This window comes from Ranitomeya imitator, chromosome 8, assembly GCF_032444005.1.
Source record: "Ranitomeya imitator isolate aRanImi1 chromosome 8, aRanImi1.pri, whole genome shotgun sequence".
Lineage (NCBI taxonomy): Eukaryota > Metazoa > Chordata > Amphibia > Anura > Dendrobatidae > Ranitomeya > Ranitomeya imitator.
Genome location: NC_091289.1, coordinates 174878031 through 174897601, shown reverse-complemented (window position 1 = coordinate 174897601; position 19571 = coordinate 174878031). Strand labels below are relative to the sequence as shown.

The window sequence follows — 19571 nt, the reverse complement described above, 5'->3', positions numbered from 1 at the left end:
CTGCAATCCTTGCCCATCTATAGAACCAAGCATTATTATGCAAAGCAAAGACATTAAGCTGTGTAATTAGCCTACAGCACAACAACCATCCTTCACTCCATCATCAGGGTCCGAGCTGCCCAGACAATGGTGACACTTCAAAAATGTTTTCATTTAAATAACTGTCGTTGTAATCATGATGTGAATTCCTTATGGAAAGCTCCTACAGATTGTATACGTCCCGCTGAGAAAATGAGTTCTGCCACAAGAAACCGATTAAAAAGTCTAACAAATTATCCTCAGGAGATTGTTAAGAAGGTTTTGTTACTTTACCGTGGCTCTAAAAATATCTCCGCGTCTCATGAAAACAAAAGGTTTATATTAAAATGCAACAGGAAATATTCAATTTAATGACTGCTTTTCGTTACTTAATATGCATTCGGCAATGTTTTCCGCACGGCTGTAATTCTCGTGTAATAAGGAAATCATAGAGAGACACTTTCATTAATATATCAGGATAATTATATTTATCAAAATGAGGGTCTATTATTTGTGTGTTATAGTAAATAGTAATCTAGAACACTTCCATTTGTGATAGAAAATAGTAATCTAGAACAGCTCCACTTGTGATAGTACATAGTAATCTAGAACAGCCCAGTTTGTGATAGTAAATAGTTATCTGGAACAGTCCCTTTTTATTATAGTAAATAGTCATCTAGAAAAGTTCCATTTGTGGTAGGGAATAACAATCTAGAACAGCTTTGTTTGTGATAATACATACTGATCTAGATTCTAGAACATTTCTGTCTCTAACAATAAATTCTAAAAACCTAAAACAGTAAATACTAATCTAGAACAGTTCCCTTTGTGATAGTAACTACTAATCTAGAACTGTTCTGTTTGTGAAATTAAATACTAATCTATAAGATTTCCCTTTTGTCATAGAAAATGGTAATCTAAAACAGTTTCATTTGTGATTGGAAATATTAATCTAGGACAGTTGCCATTGTGATAGTAATTGCAAATCTAGAGCAGTACTGTAACAGTACTAATCACGAACAGTTCTACAATGACAAAAAAGGAAACATTAAAAAGATAATGTTCATGATCAATTTTTATGATTTTAATGATTAACAGTTTCAAAAAAGACTTGGAGCCCTAATCATTATTGAATTTTCACCTGTTTTTGTCTAGTTTTTCACGGTTTGACCTGTTTTGATTTTGTGTCCCATCCACTTCTTTTAATTTACACCTTTTCAATGCCTATTTCAAATGTATTCGCTTGTTTTTCATATTTTAGCCATTAATTTTCAATGCACCTGTTATTTTTTGGTGCAATTTTTATGCCATTTTACTAAACATGTGACTGAAAAGTTAAAAAACAGGTTTAAGTCAATTATGAAGACCGTTTTTGACTTTGCTCAATATTAATAAACAGTGGGCGCCATTTTGAAGAATTTGGCACAAAAAAAGCAATGAATTCCACATGACAAAATGAAAAGTGACTTTAAAAAAGTCAAAATTGTCTTTTTTTAGAAGAAAAAAATAACCTAAATACCTATGTACATGTTCAAAGCTCTTGTTCGGAATGTTAATCCACTTGATGGTATGCCAACCGACCATGTTTTTGTTTACTTTTTTTAATGGCCAAGAAAAAAGAAAGATGAGTACAACCCCGAGAACACCGTTCCAACCATGAAGCATACTTTGGGGGTGCTTTTCTGCAAAGGGGAAGGATAATGAAGAGAGGATGGATAAGGTCATGTATCACAGAATTTTGGCCAACATCCTCCTTCTCTCAGTAAGAGCATTGAAGATGGGTCTTGGCTGGGTCTTCCAGCATGACAATCACCCAAAACACACAGCCTCCATTGGCTACAGGTTTCCTCTTCTGGAACCTTGGCAGCAATCAATCCAGGGGACACATGATTTGTAAAAACAATCAAACTTTTACTTGACAACTGATTTTTACAAACAGGCATATAGGTTAAGACCAAACGGGTTGTCATCTTTCTCAAAGGTACCGGACACAACTTCAGCCCTAGTTCTCGATATGGGTAGAGCATCCCTCTTCCTAACTTCTCCAGCACTAGGAATTCTTCTCCACCATTAGCAGTCCACCCAAATTGCATCACTTCCAGTCTCTTAATGTTTGAGTCAATTTTTCCCAGTAGCTTCACAGGCTGAGTGCGCCCAAGGACCCTGACATCCATATTGAGATTCTCAGGCCGCCAGATATATTCAAACTGAATGGTTCTTTTGGCAATCCACTGCCCCGAGTATTAGGCCCACATTGTCCCTAGCAGCCTACTGCCTGCAACTGCCGCTGTCACTTCTAACTACTTCTCCCAACTACTGCTGACTAGGGTTGAGCGAAACGGGTCGAAATTTTTCAAAAGTCGCCAACTTTTGGCAAGGTCGGGTTTCATGAAACCCGACCCGACCCCTGTGTGGGGTCGGCCATGAGGTCGGCGATCTTTTGAATCTAGAATCGGAATTCCGATACCGATTCCCGATATGTTTAAGATATCGGGAATTGGTATCGGAATTCAGATTTAAGTGTAAAATAAAGAATTAAAATAAAAAATATCGCAATACTTACCCTCTGACGCGCCCTGGTACTAACCGGGAACCTTCCTTCCTTAGAATCAGCCTTCCAGGACCTTGCGGTGACGTCGCGGTGACGTCGCGGCTTGTGATTGGCCACGTGGCCGCCCATGTGACTGCTCGCGCAACCAATCACAAGCCGCGACGTCACCGCGACGTCACCGAAGGTCCTGGAAGGGCTGATTCTTAGGAAGGAAAGCTGCCGGAAAGAAGCAGGGCGCGTCCGAGGGTGAGTATATTCCAATTAGGTATATACTCACCCTCGGACGCGCGGCCAATCACAAGCCGCGACGTCACCGCAAGGTCCTGGAAGGCTGATTCTAAGGAAGGAAGGTTCCCGGTTAGTACCAGGGCGCGTCAGAGGGTAAGTATTGCGATATTTTTTATTTTAATTCTTTATTTTACACTAAAATATGGATCGCAGGGCCTGAAGGAGAGTTTCCGCTCCTTCAGACCCTGGGAACCATGGAAACCCAATGCTCTGCATTGGGTTTCAGGTTTCGGCCGACCCCGACCCCGACTTTTTTTATAGGATCGGCCGATTTCACTCGACCCGACTTTTGAAAAAGTCGGGTTTCGTGAAACCCGACCCGATCCTATAAAAGTAAAGGTCGCTCAACCCTACTGCTGACACTTCCTGAACTTGGTGCTAACTCTAGTTCCCCTCTCCCTAATTTGGGTTGGCCATTACAGTTAACCCTATATAGGCTAGGCTGCAGCCCCAGGGGGTTTTACTCTCAGTTAACATGCATCAATATAAAATACATTTGGGGTGTCAAGGAGTGGAACATCCATAAACAACCATTTGGGGTGGTGTCAAGGAGTAGAAGATCATCTCCACCACTCCTACACGATCATCTATCTATCTATCTATCTATCTATCCATCTTTCTATCTATCTATGATCTATCTATCTATCTATTATCTATATATCTATTATCTATCATCTATTTATTATCTATTATTTATATATCTAACTATAATCTATCTATCTATCTAGCTAACTATCTGTTATCTATCTATCTATCTATCTATCTATACATCTATCTATCTATTATCTATATATCTATTATCTATCATCTATTTATTATCTATTATTTATATATCTAACTATAATCTATATATCTATCTACCTATCTGTTATCGATCTATCTATCTATCTATCTATCTGTTATCTATCTATCTGTTATCTATCTATCTAGCTATCTATCCATCTCCCTGACATCATGTTATTTAGAAACATCGAATCTGCCAAGTTTCACAATCTGCAGTGTCTGGAAGTCTCAACCCATAATAGGAAGCTTGCAGGACATAAGTGAACTCAGCAGCAGATGGCCGATCAAGACATTATTGACTGTGGTCTCACAATGTGCTGGATGTCTGACAGCCCGCTCATTACAGCTGCTTGAGTGCAGTGATACATAACAAGTATGAAGGCCATGTCTATAGGGGAAATACTATTTAGACACAAACATTGAATTTATTTTACTTTTTTATGCCTCAAATCCCGAGAATGGAGACAGAAGTCATGTACATGTCGGTTCTTCTAAACACCAGCGGGGTCCTACAGTGTGCGATATACACCGCTAAATAAAATAATTGGACAACAGAAGCACAGGGAAGTAACATAAGTGTAAACTACAAACTAACACATAATTCCTCTGAAAGGAAGGAAGACTTTTTAGATGCTGGAAGTTGAGAAGAAGGTCTTTTCTTAGAACTTGAACCGACTGACATTCACTGTTGCTATTAGAGGAACAATTAAATGGGCTTACAAAAATGCCTTACAAATATACCGTACTTTTGTTAGAAATGCTTAAAATTCCTGAATAAACCGGACACAACAAATTCTTGGAACTTCGTAAGACTTTTGAGTAAAGATGGCAAAAATTATGTGCACACGTTGCGGATTAGCCTTAGGAATTTCTGGTGTGGATTCTGCCTCTCCTGGCAGAAAACGCACCTGCGGATTTGTCGCGTTTTTTGTTCGGATTCGCAGCGTTTTTTTGTGCGTTTTTGCTGCATTTTTTTTTTTGCGGATTTGCTGCGTTTTTTTACCCCTGCGGATTTCTAGAATGGAATGGGTACAAAAACGCTGCAGATTCGCAAAAAAGAAGTGACATGCTACTTCTTTTAAACCGCAGCGTTTCCGCAGCGGATTTTCCGCAACGTTTGCACAGCTTTTTTTTTTTCTCATTGATTTACATTGTACTGTAAATCAATTGCGGATCTGCAGCGTTTCTGCACCGCCAAAAACGCTGCGGATCCGCAGAGAATCCGCAACGTGTGCACATAGCCTCAGGTAGGATTGTTATTGGTGACAACAACTTTCAGGGGTTCACCCTTGTTTTTAAGATTCGAGATTAATGTTGTAGACAATTCCTTTAAAAATCTAATGTCCATTTTAAAGCACCCATTCAGAACACTTTAAATCAGCCATTTTACCATTATATTTTCTTTACATGGTGGTCTCATCACAGACACCAAAATCCACGGCAATCAACTGATCTTGCCAAAAGCGATGCAGTCATGGATGGTAGGAGTCCGCTGTAGGTTATTGGCTCTCCACTCGGGCTCATAGAGGAAACTTCATCAAATTATTAAAAATATACCGGTACCTCATATGGGTGGCTTTTATATGGATAGTCCAAAGACCTTTTTTTAACTACCGTAAAGCCTGAAATTTCATAAAATGTTTATTTATACTGAACTGCCACTCCAATGCCAATCCAGTGTCACTGCTTTGGTGCAGACCACACAAGTGCTGACCACTTGTGTGCATGAGTCCTCTAGCAAGTTACTGGCTTCATCAGCCATGCACCACCCGAGCCACCATCCCAACTGAAGCAAGAAATTGGCTGCAGCAGTCAAGTGCAAATGGTTGCTACGTCATCATTGCAGGGAGGTCAACAGAGACTGGCATTTACCACCGGAGCGATGGCACGAAATGGCTTGAAATTTGTCAGATGAGTATAAGTCCTTTTAGTATTTTAAGACATTATCTACTTTATGAACTTTTTTTTGCATTGACAAGTCCTTTTTTCCCAATTTTCTTTTTAGGGCATACAGTACATCATACATGGGGTTCCTTCTCCATGAACCAGAATGGAGAGACACTCAAACGGAGATGCCTTTTATTCTGGTGGACTTGTACTATTCATATGGTTGAACAATGGCAAGACGGCAGGCAAAATAGTTATGGCAGGAGTGACATTCTCAAGCTGAAATCAGCTAACAGATCTATCCAACTCGAAGCCCCCCCATACACATTAAGCTAAGGGCAACTGAACCTGCTGATATTGAAGAGTTCGGCCGACACTCTAATGTGTATGGGGGGGCAGGCCAGCTAATGGTTGGGAGAGATGTCAATTGTGCATGTCTTATTTTGGACGGCTGATTGCATTGTTACCCCTGAGATAAGCCACTGGCAAACATATCAGTTGGCGGTTTTCTCATAGAGAACACAAGACAAGAGCGCTCAGCCAGGCAAACGTTCCTGTGTATGGGAGAGATGGCTGAGATGGATGTCGGCTGGGCGAGCACTTCCGTGTATGAGTCGGATTAAATTGCTGACAGCCAAGAGAGCCCTACTGTGTATGGGAGCATTGGCTGAGATGTCTGTCAACCGGGCGAGCACTCATGTGATTGAGAAAGTCAGAAGAAATTGCTGACAGCCAAGAGAGCCCTACTGTGTATGGGAGCATTGGCTGAGATGTCTGACAACCGGGCGAGCACTCATGTGATTGAGAAAGTCGGAAGAAATTGCTGACAGCCAAGAGAGCCCTACTGTGTATGGGAGCATTGGCAGTGATGTCTGTCGACCAGGCGAGCACTACCGTGATTGAGAAAGTCAGAAGAAATTGCTGACAGCCAAGAGAGCCCTACTGTGTATGGGAGCATTGGCTGAAATGTCTGACAACCGGGCGAGCACTCATGTGATTGAGAAAGTGGGAAGAAATTGCTGACAGCCAAGTGAGCCCTACTGTGTATGGGAGCATTGGCAGTGATGTCTGTCGACCAGGCGAGCACTACCGTGATTGAGAAAGTCAGAAGAAATTGCTGTCAGCCAAGTGAGCCCTACTGGGTAAGGGAGCATTGGCAGTGATGTCTGTCAACCGGGCGAGCACTCATGTGATTGAGAAAGTCAGAAGAAATTGCTGACAGCCAAGTGAGCCCTACTGTGTATGGGAGCATTGGCAGTGATGTCTGTCGACCGGGCAAGCACTCCTGTGTATCAGAGTCAGACGAAATTGCTGTCAGGTAAGCGAGCCCTACTGTGTATGGGAACATTGGCAGAGATGTCTGGCGAACGGCTGAGCACTCCCGTGTAAAAGAGAGTTGGACAAAATCGCTGTCAACAAAGCGAGTCCTACTATGTATGGAAGCATTGGATGAGATGTCTGCAAATGGGTGAGCACTCCTTTGTATGGGAGAGTTGTCTAAGACGGTTGTCGACCAAATTCTCGACCGAACTCATCGTTCGGCTGACAGCCATATAATGAGTATGGCCAACTTTAGTACTTTTTGAATTTGGATAAGGACACAAATTTCTCATGAAAGCAACTCAATACTTTTATGATATTCTGTTAATAACCCTTAACAGATTGCTTTTCACATCACAACCACAGGTAAACTTCGACTGATACCACTAATATCTCACAAAACTATATTTCTTTCTCCATTTTTAAATGTCATAATCTTGCGCATTCATCTAAGGGATATATTGATCCAAAAGATAATGTAAGGAAGAATACATCTGTATTATACAAAAAAAAAGGGTTGACTTGGAAAGACCACTATGAAAAACCATCATAAACATTCAGCCACTGGAAGGCATTCAGAATTGATCTTTTCTAAAAAGAATCATATCAAACTAGAAAATGAAAATGATATAAGGGAGATTATTGAATTTAAAAAAAAAATACTCTCTATATAGTGTACTGTGCGTATGCCAAAGTTACTTGTACAAGATAGAACCTCAACCTCAAAGGATATAATAGGCTTCATAAATATTGTAACTTTTGATCAATTGTTCCACTTGCCTTTGTAAGCATCTCACTGTTTGATCATATCCTTTTTGCTCTCTTTGTATAGACTTTGAAAACCCCTCTTAAAACATCAGTTGACTTTTTATTTATTTGAGTTTTTTCTTTTTTTTTTACCTATGATTGTTTGAGGTTACTAAAACTACTGATGCCTTAAAGGGAACCTGTCACCCCAAAAATCGCGGGTGAGGTAAGCCCACCGGCATCAGAGGCTTATCTACAGCATTCTGTAATGCTGTAGATAAGCCCCCGATGTTACCTGAAAAAGGAGAAAAAGACGTTATATTATACTTACCCAGGGGCGGTCCCGCTGCTGGTCAGGTCAGATGGGCGTCTCTGATCCGCTGCGGCGCCTCCTATCTTCTTTCCATGACGTCCTCTTCTGATCTTCAGCCACGGCTCCGGCGCAGGCGTACTTTGCTCTGCTCTCTTGAGGGCAGAGGATAGTACTGCAGTGCGCAGGCGCCGGAAAGGTCAGAGGCCCGGCGCCTGCGCACTGCAGTACTTTGTCTGCCCTCAACAGGGCAGAGCAAAGTACGCCTGCGCCGGAGCCGTGGCTGAAGATCAGAAGAGGACGTCATGGAAAGAAGATGGGAGGCGCCGCTGCGGACCGGAGACGCCCATCCGACCTGACCAGCAGCGGGACCGCCCCTGGGTAAGTATAATATAACGTCTTTTTCTCCTTTTTCAGGTAACATCAGGGGCTTATCTACAGCATTACAGAATGCTGTAGATAAGCCCCTGATGCCGGTGGGCTTACCTCACCCACGATTTTTGGGGTGACAGGTGCCCTTTAAGAAATGGTATCAAAAAACACATTATCTATCTGATCAAAGAACAGTAAAAAAAATATATAGCGAATATAATTTCCAATCACATCACAAGCAACTAGGAAACAAAAAAGTCACTTTGGGGCTGACTCAATAAGACTGGAGTAACGTGCGCTCATGCAACTCAAGTCTTGCTGGAGTACAAAGCATTTAATTAATTAAAAGGCACATGCCACTTAATGGGTTTGGCGCATCTTCTGAGTGCCATGTGCCTCCATGCACTGCACCAGAAATGCTACTCCAGTCAAAGACTGGAGTAACATTTATGCCCTACAAAACACAGATGTTTTTGATGAATTGGAAGGGTGAGAGTAGCTAAGCCTTGTCCCAGTTTCTGCTCAGTTCAATCCATTTCAGAACAGATGATTCTGGCGTCCAAACATCAAAAGTCCCTGAATTTTTGTGCAACTCCACATTGCACAAAAATTTTGCAACTTTTCAACTCTTATATAAGACTTTTTCCATTTGCGAATGATGCAGTATCAATCAGTCATTGCTAAGGGAGTTCCTTCTCGAATATATTTTTAGTAGCTCTGGAAGGAAATGTGGTTTATAAGAGGTCTGTCAATCACCCAGAACTGGGCAGGGAAAAGTTGTCCAGAGGTTGCTCCGGACTAGTCACATCCCTATTTATGGTCCTCGACTCACTTTTTAAACCATATCTTCTCTGAAATGCTGCAGCATTTCAGTAAAGAACATATCTGACTGCAATCACGCAGCTAATATCTGATTCATTCTTTCCATGGTTTAGACAGAAAGACTCTAGGGAAAAGTTTTCTTTAATGAAGCTCAATTGCAAACTTTTTTTTAGCCAACGTACATTCATCGAAGTAAAAAAAAGCCTCTGAAGATGTTTATACTCTATGAATTACAGCATTATGTGGCAAGAAAGATATATATCTCGGTACCGTGTTAGCCAGTAGATAGAAAGTCCTCAGTGGTTGATACCTTTTAATGGCTAACTGAAAAGATGGTAATAAATTGCAAGCTTTCGAGACTACACAGGTCTCTTCATCAAGCCTGATGAAGAGACCTGTCTAGTCTCCAAAGCTTGCAATTTGTTACCATCTTTTCAGTTAGCCATTAAAAGGTATCAACCACTGAGGACTCTCAAGCATTATGTGGAACCTTTATTTTTAAAAATACAAAATATTAGTTGGGAAGAATATGGCAGTAGTATTGAATAGGTTTTTCCAGTTTTGGGTCTAAAATCTGCAGTCATCCTATGTGACTGCAAACTTGTAGACCCTTACAGTGCGCACAGTGAGCGCTCTTATCATTCTCCAGTGCTGGAGGCAGAAGCAGGCAAGCATGTGAGTGCAAGTATATGATTTGCTTTCTTCCGGCTGGATTTCGACTAGACGTATTTGACCTCTTTCAACAACTTGTACTTGTCAAGGCGGCATGTGACTGCATGTTTGCAAGTCGCATCGGAGAATCCTGACAGTGCACACTGTGAGGATTCACAAGCCTGCATAGAGTGACTGCAGACTTGAGCCTCAAGTTTGGACAACCCTTTAAAATGATTCCCGATATAGACATTTTTGGCTTACCCCAGGATATGTGCTAAAGGTCCTATAGAAGTGGATCCAACTGTTAGGACCCAGATCTCTATTGAGGCTGAGGCTCAACAGTGCTTCATCATGACTGGAATGAGATGCATATACTAAGCAATCTCCAAAGACCCTGTCCTCGAGTTACAAGTGGGTCACACATATATCTAGATCCAACCTTGAATATTCTGATATACAACCTATTCTGATATATCTAGATCCAACCTTGAATATTCTATATTCTGATATTTCTTCTTTTTTGAGGACAGAACAGAATCATATCCATGAAATGACTTCCAGCCTAATAATTGTCTTACTCCCAGTAGATGAACGTTCTTATTCCTGGAGGACCAACTGTCTTCTGCTAAGCAATAAATATTTCTGTTCCTTGTACATTGACCTTCCTGCCTGAGTAACTAATAAGAAAGAACGTCTGCTCTCTAGCGGTCGGAAGTTTCTACACTATAATCTAAACCTTCTTCCAGATAATAGACAGATATCTTGAAGGTCCTTCCTTCCTCTAGTAGATTGACCATTATGCTCCTAATGCATTTCTTTGTGGCAGTACCATATCTTCTATAACTTTCAGCATCTATGGTTATTGTAATTGAATTCTTTCATTGAAGTCCTCTTAGTCTGTATTTCTCCTCTGGAATACTTCTGGGCAGGTAAAAGCTCAATTCAACTGTATTTAGTCATAAAAATTCCAAGTCTTCTGTCCACTTACTTTCCGAATTTATCCACATTCGTCCTTTAATGCTTGCTTATGAATAACCTTCCCTTCTAGTAATAGAGCAGATGGCATCACAAGAGCAATTGTTTTCCGCTATTTCGGAACAGAACGCGGCTTTCACAAATACAATATTGAAGTTTTTTTTTTCTTTTTTTCCCTTCCACCTGACTCTCGAAGACACACACCAGGAGTTGAAAATTATTAAGTAAAAGCATTAGTCCCAGTGCAAGGCTGTAATGCAGTGGCTTGCTTTGTCCTTCCAAATAAATGGGAAACCAGAAATTACCAGTAATTTAACTGGGGAAGCGGAGGGGGGAGAGTAATTGTCTGTGTGAATCACAGACAGTGCTCTGAATAATGAGAGAGCACAACGGAGTGAGGCTGTAAATTAAGGGCACTTATCTTAATTGAACATCTGAAATAATGTTTTATTTATACAAAGACGAGGTACAAGAAAAAAAAAAGAAAAAACTGATCCAAAGCCTTCACAATGGCACGCTTCTTTATCGGCTGTGGTCATTGTGGCGAGTGTTGTCTTTCTTTGTCAGTGCAGAAGCGATGATAAAGAAGAACACACTTATTGTTCATGCGCATTAGACATTATATGGACCGGCGGTGGGAATGGCACTTAGGAAGGTGACGGGCACAAGGGGGCATTCTTTGCGTCTGGAGGAGAGAAGGTTTTTCCACCAACATAGAAGAGGATTCTTTACTGTTAGGGCAGTGAGAATCTGGAATTGCTTGCCTGAGGAGGTGGTGATGGCGAACTCAGTCGAGGGGTTCAAGAGAGGCCTGGATGTCTTCCTGGAGCAGAACAATATTGTATCATACAATTATTAGGTTCTGTAGAAGGACGTAGATCTGGGGATTTATTATGATGGAATATAGGCTGAACTGGATGGACAAATGTCTTTTTTCGGCCTCACTAACTATGTTACTATGTTACTATGTTGTTTCTGTCTGGGCAATGGTTGCTTCCAATCACCATGTTAAATTTTGATTCTAAGCGTCATTGTACTGAGGAGCAAATCGTCTTCATCCCAAAGGATCTAAACTGTGTGAAATAGTTTGTGCATATAACTAGAGAGGAGCGAATTGATTCAAGTTGAATTGACTTTACCTCAAATATCACCAAAAATGTCAATATGGCAGGATCTGATTTTTTTTTATTTTTGCCGATCGCTTCACCCGAATCCATCAAAATGGTATCTGGTAGGCCACCACTTAGTTTCATTTCCAAGGGACAGGAAGAATTTTAATAAAATTATATTACATTCACCTCTTGCTGGCCTTCACCCACTACTTGTAGCTCCTATCTAACCCTCACAATTCCGCTATGTTCTTCTCTTCACAAGTTCACTCTTACTATGTCAGGAAACAACATGACATCATGGGGTGATGAATGTCATGATGTTTCCAAACCTCTTCCAGGCTCTCACCTACTATGCGGAACTCCTATCTAAGCCTTACAGTTCCAGTCAGGTTCTTCTTACAAGTCTTCAGTCTCACTAGGTCAGGAAACATCATGAAATCATGGGGCAATGGATGTCATGATGTTTCCTGACCTAGTGAGAATGAAGACTTGTAAAGAGAATATCTGAGGCCTAGTCATTGACAGAGGTCCCGAGAACAGGACCACAATTGTGAAGATGAAAACTCAAGATCTGTGTCACATCTGAAAATGGAACTACTACTACAATGTCTGTTTTTGGCACCAGGAACTTCCATCTTAATTCTGTGGGTGGCGTTTACGATGGAGAAGGCGTCAGGACCAAAAGCTTTGGATGGCGCAGGCTCTGTCCAGCCAGAGATTCTAGTATGGCTGGGACCTCTAGTGCCACCCATTCTGGTAGTATGGGTCTGTGTCCTGTCCAGCAGGAGTAATCAACTTCCTTCTGTGGCCAGGGTGACATCACCACATCTTACTAAAAATGCTGGGAGTTGCCAGTTATAGTTTACACTTCTTTGGTCTACTTATGTTTCCCAGCTTTTACTCATCTTATTTACACCCTTTCTTGACCTTCTCCTGTGTTTTCATTTTTTGTACCAGATCATGACTTCTTTGTAGCGAACTAAAATTCTGACTATCCTATGCCAGCCTGCTCCACTGGCCAGCAGCCACTCTGAAGATGTAATCCAGGGGGCCCTCCGTTAGTCCAGATCCCTGTGTAAAGGGTGGAGGCCAGGATCACCCTGAAACCTACTAGATGGAGTGGCTTACCCAAAGGCTGTCTGTGGAAGCACTTTTAAGAGCTGACCTCTTTGAATAGTCATCGAAGACTCGATCTCTGGGTGGATTTTCAATGTACGTTTTCTTTAAAAAGCCAAGTTTCAGAGCAAAACATGCATGACTTCAATTATATGGCCAGTGTCTCATTCTCAATCTCCTGTCGGGTTCCCTTTAAGAACAGCTCCCACTCTTATAGACTCAAACCATCCATTAGTAACTGAATAGTTGCAATGTAATACTACATTTTCGCTACAGAGATAATGTCTATCTGGCAGCAGCTTCCCCTGACAAAATCTGCTATCTACTAGGACTGGACCAGCTTCAATCAGAAGGAAATTGTTCTGATATTTAAGCAAAAAAAAATATTTTACTTTCAGCTCCCTTTAGATGTCATACACAACAGATTAATATTTCCTGCAGAATTTAATGATCACGTTGTTATCAGGTGATTGCAAAAGTTAATTTGAAAAGCAGCACCTAATATTCACGAGCCAATAAATGAAATTGTGCACAGAAAAATGAGATACAAAAGCTGCCAAAAATTAAAATGTCTTCCTTTCTTAGATCTCATAAAAAAAAAAAAACACAGTCCAAATGGCTCGGAATGTTGTGAGTCAATAATGAAATGTGTTCGATCACACAGAAATGAGAAGTAAAACAGCACAGCCAAGAATTCCCCAATTAAAGCGCACATCTATCAGAGCTGGCATGTTTTTTTAAAGAGCGAATCCTCTGTCCAAAATACTTCAAGCAGAAACATATTTGGTTTACCAAACAGCCTGGCCGGGATGGTGCGATTGCAGCAGGACTGTGCACTTGTCATTTTTTTCACAGATGAAAAACTGTATATACTTCCATCCATTGTGATTATACAGCTGCAAAATGACACAAAATCAGCGGCCAAAAACCTAGATCCAATGACCTGGCCAATGTTAGAGCAAGGCACAGCCAAGAGCTCCCTGTAGAGTTTATGGATTGTGTAAAAGTAATATATGACTTAGGCAGTCGTTCTGAGATAGTAAGAAGAAAAATAATAGAAAACAGACATGCTCTCTGTTTTTTTTTTTACTGTTTTATTTAGAGGAACACTATAAATTGTGCTCCTCGGAGGCGGGACTCACTGGTGAGCTGGCAGTATTTACACTGTTTTCTGGATGCTTGAAACTGATAGAATATTTTTAGAACAGTCCTTCAATACTAGATCGGAGGCTCAGACCCTCAGTAATCCTGACGATCACTTGTTTGAAGGGATTGTAAATTAATGCCCCAGTGAATGCTACGCACAAACAGGAGAAGAAAAAAAAGTACGGTACATGTCCAAATCAATGGTTGATTTTAAAAGCAAGTACAATTTATTTAATATTTTAATCCATATTTAGTTGATTTAAATACAAAAAAATAAGGATTTGGAAACCACTTTAGCTGCAGTTAAAGATCTAATTAAAACATGGCAGGATAAAAATAATTATTGAAAGCGTGTATTATGCAGGTGCCAATATTAACTACAACATGACATTGGTCTTTTGCTGATCAAAGGCAACTCTAGAATGTTAGAATTGTGACAAATGAAGCATTTTTTTTCTTTAGTGCTTTTGTACTCACCTTTGTGCTACCCGGCTATCTCTGGGAAGATTATCACTTAGTGTTGCTTTCTCCAGTACAACAGGAGGAAGATTACTATAAGGCGCAAATTATTTCTCACTCTTGGTCAGTCACTTTTATTTTCTCAGCAACTGCTACATTTTAAACACGATCTGCTAATGTAATTAATACACTAAGAAACTATTATTTGTCTCTTTAAATATTACTTTCTCAAACTTCTACTTTCTCTGTATTACTACTCTCTATTATTCTCTTGGGAACTACTACCATCTTACTTACATTGTTAACAAATTAGGAACTACTGTTTTCTCATTAGATACTACTTTTTCTGTAACTACTACCTACTTTTGCTTCTCACTATCTATTACTCTCTCAGGAACAAGCTTTACCTATAAGTACATTAGTAATAACTTTTATTTTCGTTTAATTATTTTCACGATAACTACTGCTCTTTGATGCTAGTACCCTCTCAGTAACTACTACTCTCTCAGTAATGCCCTCTCAGAAACTAATGCTTTCTAAGTAACTTCGACTCGCTCAGAAACTATTATCCTGTCAGTAACCATTACCCTATCCTTAACTAGTACCATCTCAGTAACTACTACCGTTTTTGACCTCACTGTGCTCTTTTGTGTTTTCAAGTTTCTTGATGGTGTGAACAGGTTCCTACAGACTTGTTCAATGTGCAAGTAGCCCATGTGTTTCTGGTTCTATAATTGTTCTCTTGTTTCTACAAGACTGGGGAGTCCATCACTCTTCTGTGGGTCATTTGTATTAAAGCTGTACCATCCTGAATGTCCACATGAAAATGCCCTCTCTGAACCCTGCTTATACAGGTACTATACAGATGATCAGGTTTTAACCCCTTTCTGACCTCGGACGGGATAGTACGTCCAAGGTCAGAAGCCCCTCTTTGATGCGGGCTCCGGCGGTGAGCCCGCATCAAAGCTGGGACATGTCCGCTGTTTTGAACAGCTGACATGTGCCCGCAATAGGCGCGGGCAGAATCGCGATCTGCCTGCGCCTATTAACTAGTTAAATACCGCTGTCAAACGCAGACAGCGGCATTTAACTACCGCATCCGGCCGGGCGGCCGGAAATGACGGGATCGCCGACCCCCGTCACATGATCGGAGGTCGGCGATGCTCGTACATTGTAACCATAGAGGTCCTTGAGACCTCTATGGTTACTGATCGCCGGTAGCTGTGAGCGCCACCCTGTGGTCGGCGCTCACAGCACACCTGATTTTCTGCTACATAGCAGCGAACAGCAGATCGCTGCTATGTAGCAGAGGCGATCGCGCTGTGCCTTCTTCTAGCCTTCCATGGAGGCTATTGAAGCATGGCAAAAGTTTTTAAAAAAGTTAAAAAAAATGTGAAAAAAAAAAAATAAAAGTTTAAATCACCCCCCTTTCGCCTCAATCAAAATAAATCAATAAAAAAAAAATCAAATCTACACATATTTGGTATCACCGCGTTCAGAATCGCCCGATCTATAAAAAAAAAAGCATTAACCTGATCGCTAAACGGCGTAGCGAGAAAAAAATTCAAAACGCCAGAATTACGTTTTTTTGGTTGCCACGACATTGCATTAAAATGCAATAACGGGCGATCAAAAGAACGTATCTGCACCGAAATGCTATCATTAAAAACGTCATCTCGGCACGCAAAAAATAAGCCCTCAACCGACCCCAGATCATGAAAAATAGAGATGCTGCGAGTATCGGAAAATGGCGCAAATTTTTTTTTTTTTTTTAGCAAAGTTTGGAATTTTTTTTCACCACTTACTTAAAAAATAACCTAGTCATGTTTGGTGTCTATGAACTCATACTGACCTGGAGAATCATAATGTCAGGTCAGTTTTAGCATTTAGTGAACCTAGGAAAAAAGCCAAACAAAAAACAAGTGTGGGACTGCACTTTTTTTGCAATTTCACCGCACTTGGAATTTTTTTCCTGTTTTCTAGTACACGACATGCTAAAACCAATGATGTCGTTGAAAAGTAGAACTTGTTTAGCAAAAAATAAGCCCTCACATGGCCAAATTGACGGAAAAATAAAAAAGTTATGGCTCTGGGAAGGAGGGGAGCGAAAAACGAACACGGAAAAATGAAAAACCCCAAGGTCATGAAGGGGTTAAATACATCAGATAGGGATTATATACATTAGGTAGGACTGCTCTATAAGGGTATACCTTGATGATTGGTGGAACAGCTTAGTATACATTTTTTTGCAAAAAAAGTATCAACTAAATACCCTGTTTTTTTTCCATCTTTTGACTGGCACTTGCCTATTACTGTGATTTCTTTTACAACAGAGTATTTTTGACCTCACTGTGCTCTTTTGTGTTTTATACTCTCTCAGTAATGCCGTCTCAGAAACTAATGCTTTCTAAGTAACTTCTACTCGCTCAGAAACTATTATCCTCTCAGTAACCATTACCCTATCCTTAACTAGTACCATCTCAGTAACTACTACCGTCTCAGTAATTACCCTATCAATAACTAATACCCTATCAGTCACCAGTACCATCTTAGTAACTAATACCCTATCATTAGCTAGTAATCTTTCAGTAACTACAACCCTATAAATAACTACAACCCTATAAATAAATACTTTCTTAGTAACTGGTACTTTCTAAGTAACTACTACCCTACCACAACTACTACCCTATAGGTCAGAGGTCCCCAATGTTTCTGACCTTGAGAGCCACATTCAGCCACATTCAGCTCTGAGAGAGGGTCGCGAGCCACATCCAGTCTTGAGAGAGGGTCGCGAGCCACTTTCAGCTCCTGCCCCCCTCACAATAGTGGCAACCAAAGCCCCCATTATAGGCATAATGGTAACCAAAGCTTTTCCACAAAAAAACAATCACTCCAAAGCAGTGTACAAAGATCCAGGGGTTCCTACAATACCCCCAATTCGGTATTCTCCTATCAAGCACTCCCAAGTCACTATCACACCCAGCTTCAAACACCTCCTCTGACAGGTGGTGTCATCTTGTCTCCAGTGTACCATACTTAATTCATCTCAAAACCCTTAACACCAGTATATGTGCATCCAGATCTGCTCTTCTGTGCAGGGCTGCTCACAAAATTCACCATTTTCAGATGTGCTCTTCATACATGTTTGCTAGAACTGGAGCTAATGCACCAAGCTGTCAGAGAGCCGCAAGCCTCAATTCATGGGCCCGCGAGCCACATGTGGCTCCTGAGCTACAGGTTGGGGACCCCTGCTATAGGTAGATAGTTCCATTTCAATAACTAATACCCTCTCAGTAACTAGTACTCTCTCAGTATCTAGCAGATGCTTAGTAACTATTACCCTCTCAGTAACTACTACTATCTCAGGAACTACTACCATATCAGCAACTACTGCCCTATCAGTAGATAGTACCCTCTAAGTAACTAATATACCCTCAGTAACTAGTAATCTGTAGTATCTAATACTCTTAGTAACTATTACCCTTTCAGTAACTACTACTATCTTAGCAACTACTACACTCTCAGTAACAAGGACCCTCTGTTTTACTACTACTCTATCGGTAATTGGTACCATCTCTGTAACTAGTACCCTCTCAGTAACTACTGCTCTATTTGTAACTACCACTCTTTAGTAACTACTACAATCTCAGTCACCACCACCCCATCTGTAACTCCTATCAGTAACTAGTACTCTATCAGTAAGTACAATCTTTTTACTAACTACTTTCTCAGCAACTACTACTCTCTAAGTAATATATTAATCCGGAGAACAAATGGAAGTTTGTATAAAAATTAACAATTTTTATTAAAAACAATACATATACCAAAGTTAAAAAACTTTTAACTTTGGTATATGTATTGTCTCTAATAAAAATTGTTAATTTTTATACAAACTTCCATTTGTTCTCCGGATTAATATGTTCATCCCATGGGAGTATATGTGATGGTTGGGTGACTAATATTTGTCACCATAATGAATCTGGAAATTTTTGTCTTGATACTCTCTAAGTAAGTACTACCCTATCAGTAGCTATTACCCTATTAGTAGATAGTACCCTCTCAGTAACTAATACACTCTCGGTAACCATCACCCTATCCATAATTATAATAATAATAATAATAATAATAATAATAATCTTTATTTATATAGCGCCAACATATTCCGCAGCGCTTTACAGTTTAACAGTTTCAAACACAAAAGTCATAAGTAACAACGTTAACAATACAATAATTAAAGCAAAATAAGACGACCCTGCTCGTGAGAGCTTACAATCTACAATGAGGTGGGGGAGATACAAAGCACAGGTGTGTATTTACAATGATGTATTTACAATGATGGTCCAGCCATCTTCAGGGGTTGGGGAATAGATGGGGATAGTGAATGGGTTACACACACACAAACATAACATAACTTTCATTAGTGAACGTGATAGGCCGCTCTGAACAAATGTGTTTTGAGCGAGCGCCTAAAACTATGCAAATTGTGGATGGTCCTAATATCTTGGGGTAGAGCATTCCAGAGGATTGGCGCAGCACGGGAGAAGTCTTGGAGTCGTCTCTCAGTAAATAGTACTCTCTCAGTTACTAGCACCCTATTCGTATTTATAACCTTAGCAACCACTACCCTCTCAGTAGCTAATACCTGCTTAATAACTGGCACCCTATCAGTATCTAATACATGCTTAGTAACTATTACCCTATCAGTAACTACTATTTTCTCAGCAACTACTACTCTCTCAGTAACTAGGACCCTCTGTTTTACTACTACTCAACCAGTAATTAGTACATTCTCAGTAACTAACACGTTCTGAGTAACTAATACGCTACCAGTAACTGCTACCCTATTGTTACTTCCTACCCTATTAGTAACTACTACCTTATGAGTGACGACTACTTTATCAGTAACTAGGACCCTCTCAGTAACTACTACCTTATCTGTAAAGGTACCTTCAGACTGAACGATATCGCTAGCGATCCGTGACGTTGCAGCGTCCTGGCTAGCGATATCGTT

General features: G+C 40.5%; 1 protein-coding gene across 2 annotated transcripts in view; it reads right to left on the bottom strand.

The window, feature by feature from the left end:
* Nucleotides 1-19571, bottom strand: part of AGBL4 (AGBL carboxypeptidase 4) — a 1562854-nt gene that overhangs the window by 1161435 nt on the left and 381848 nt on the right. The gene's annotated exons all lie outside the window — the stretch shown is intronic.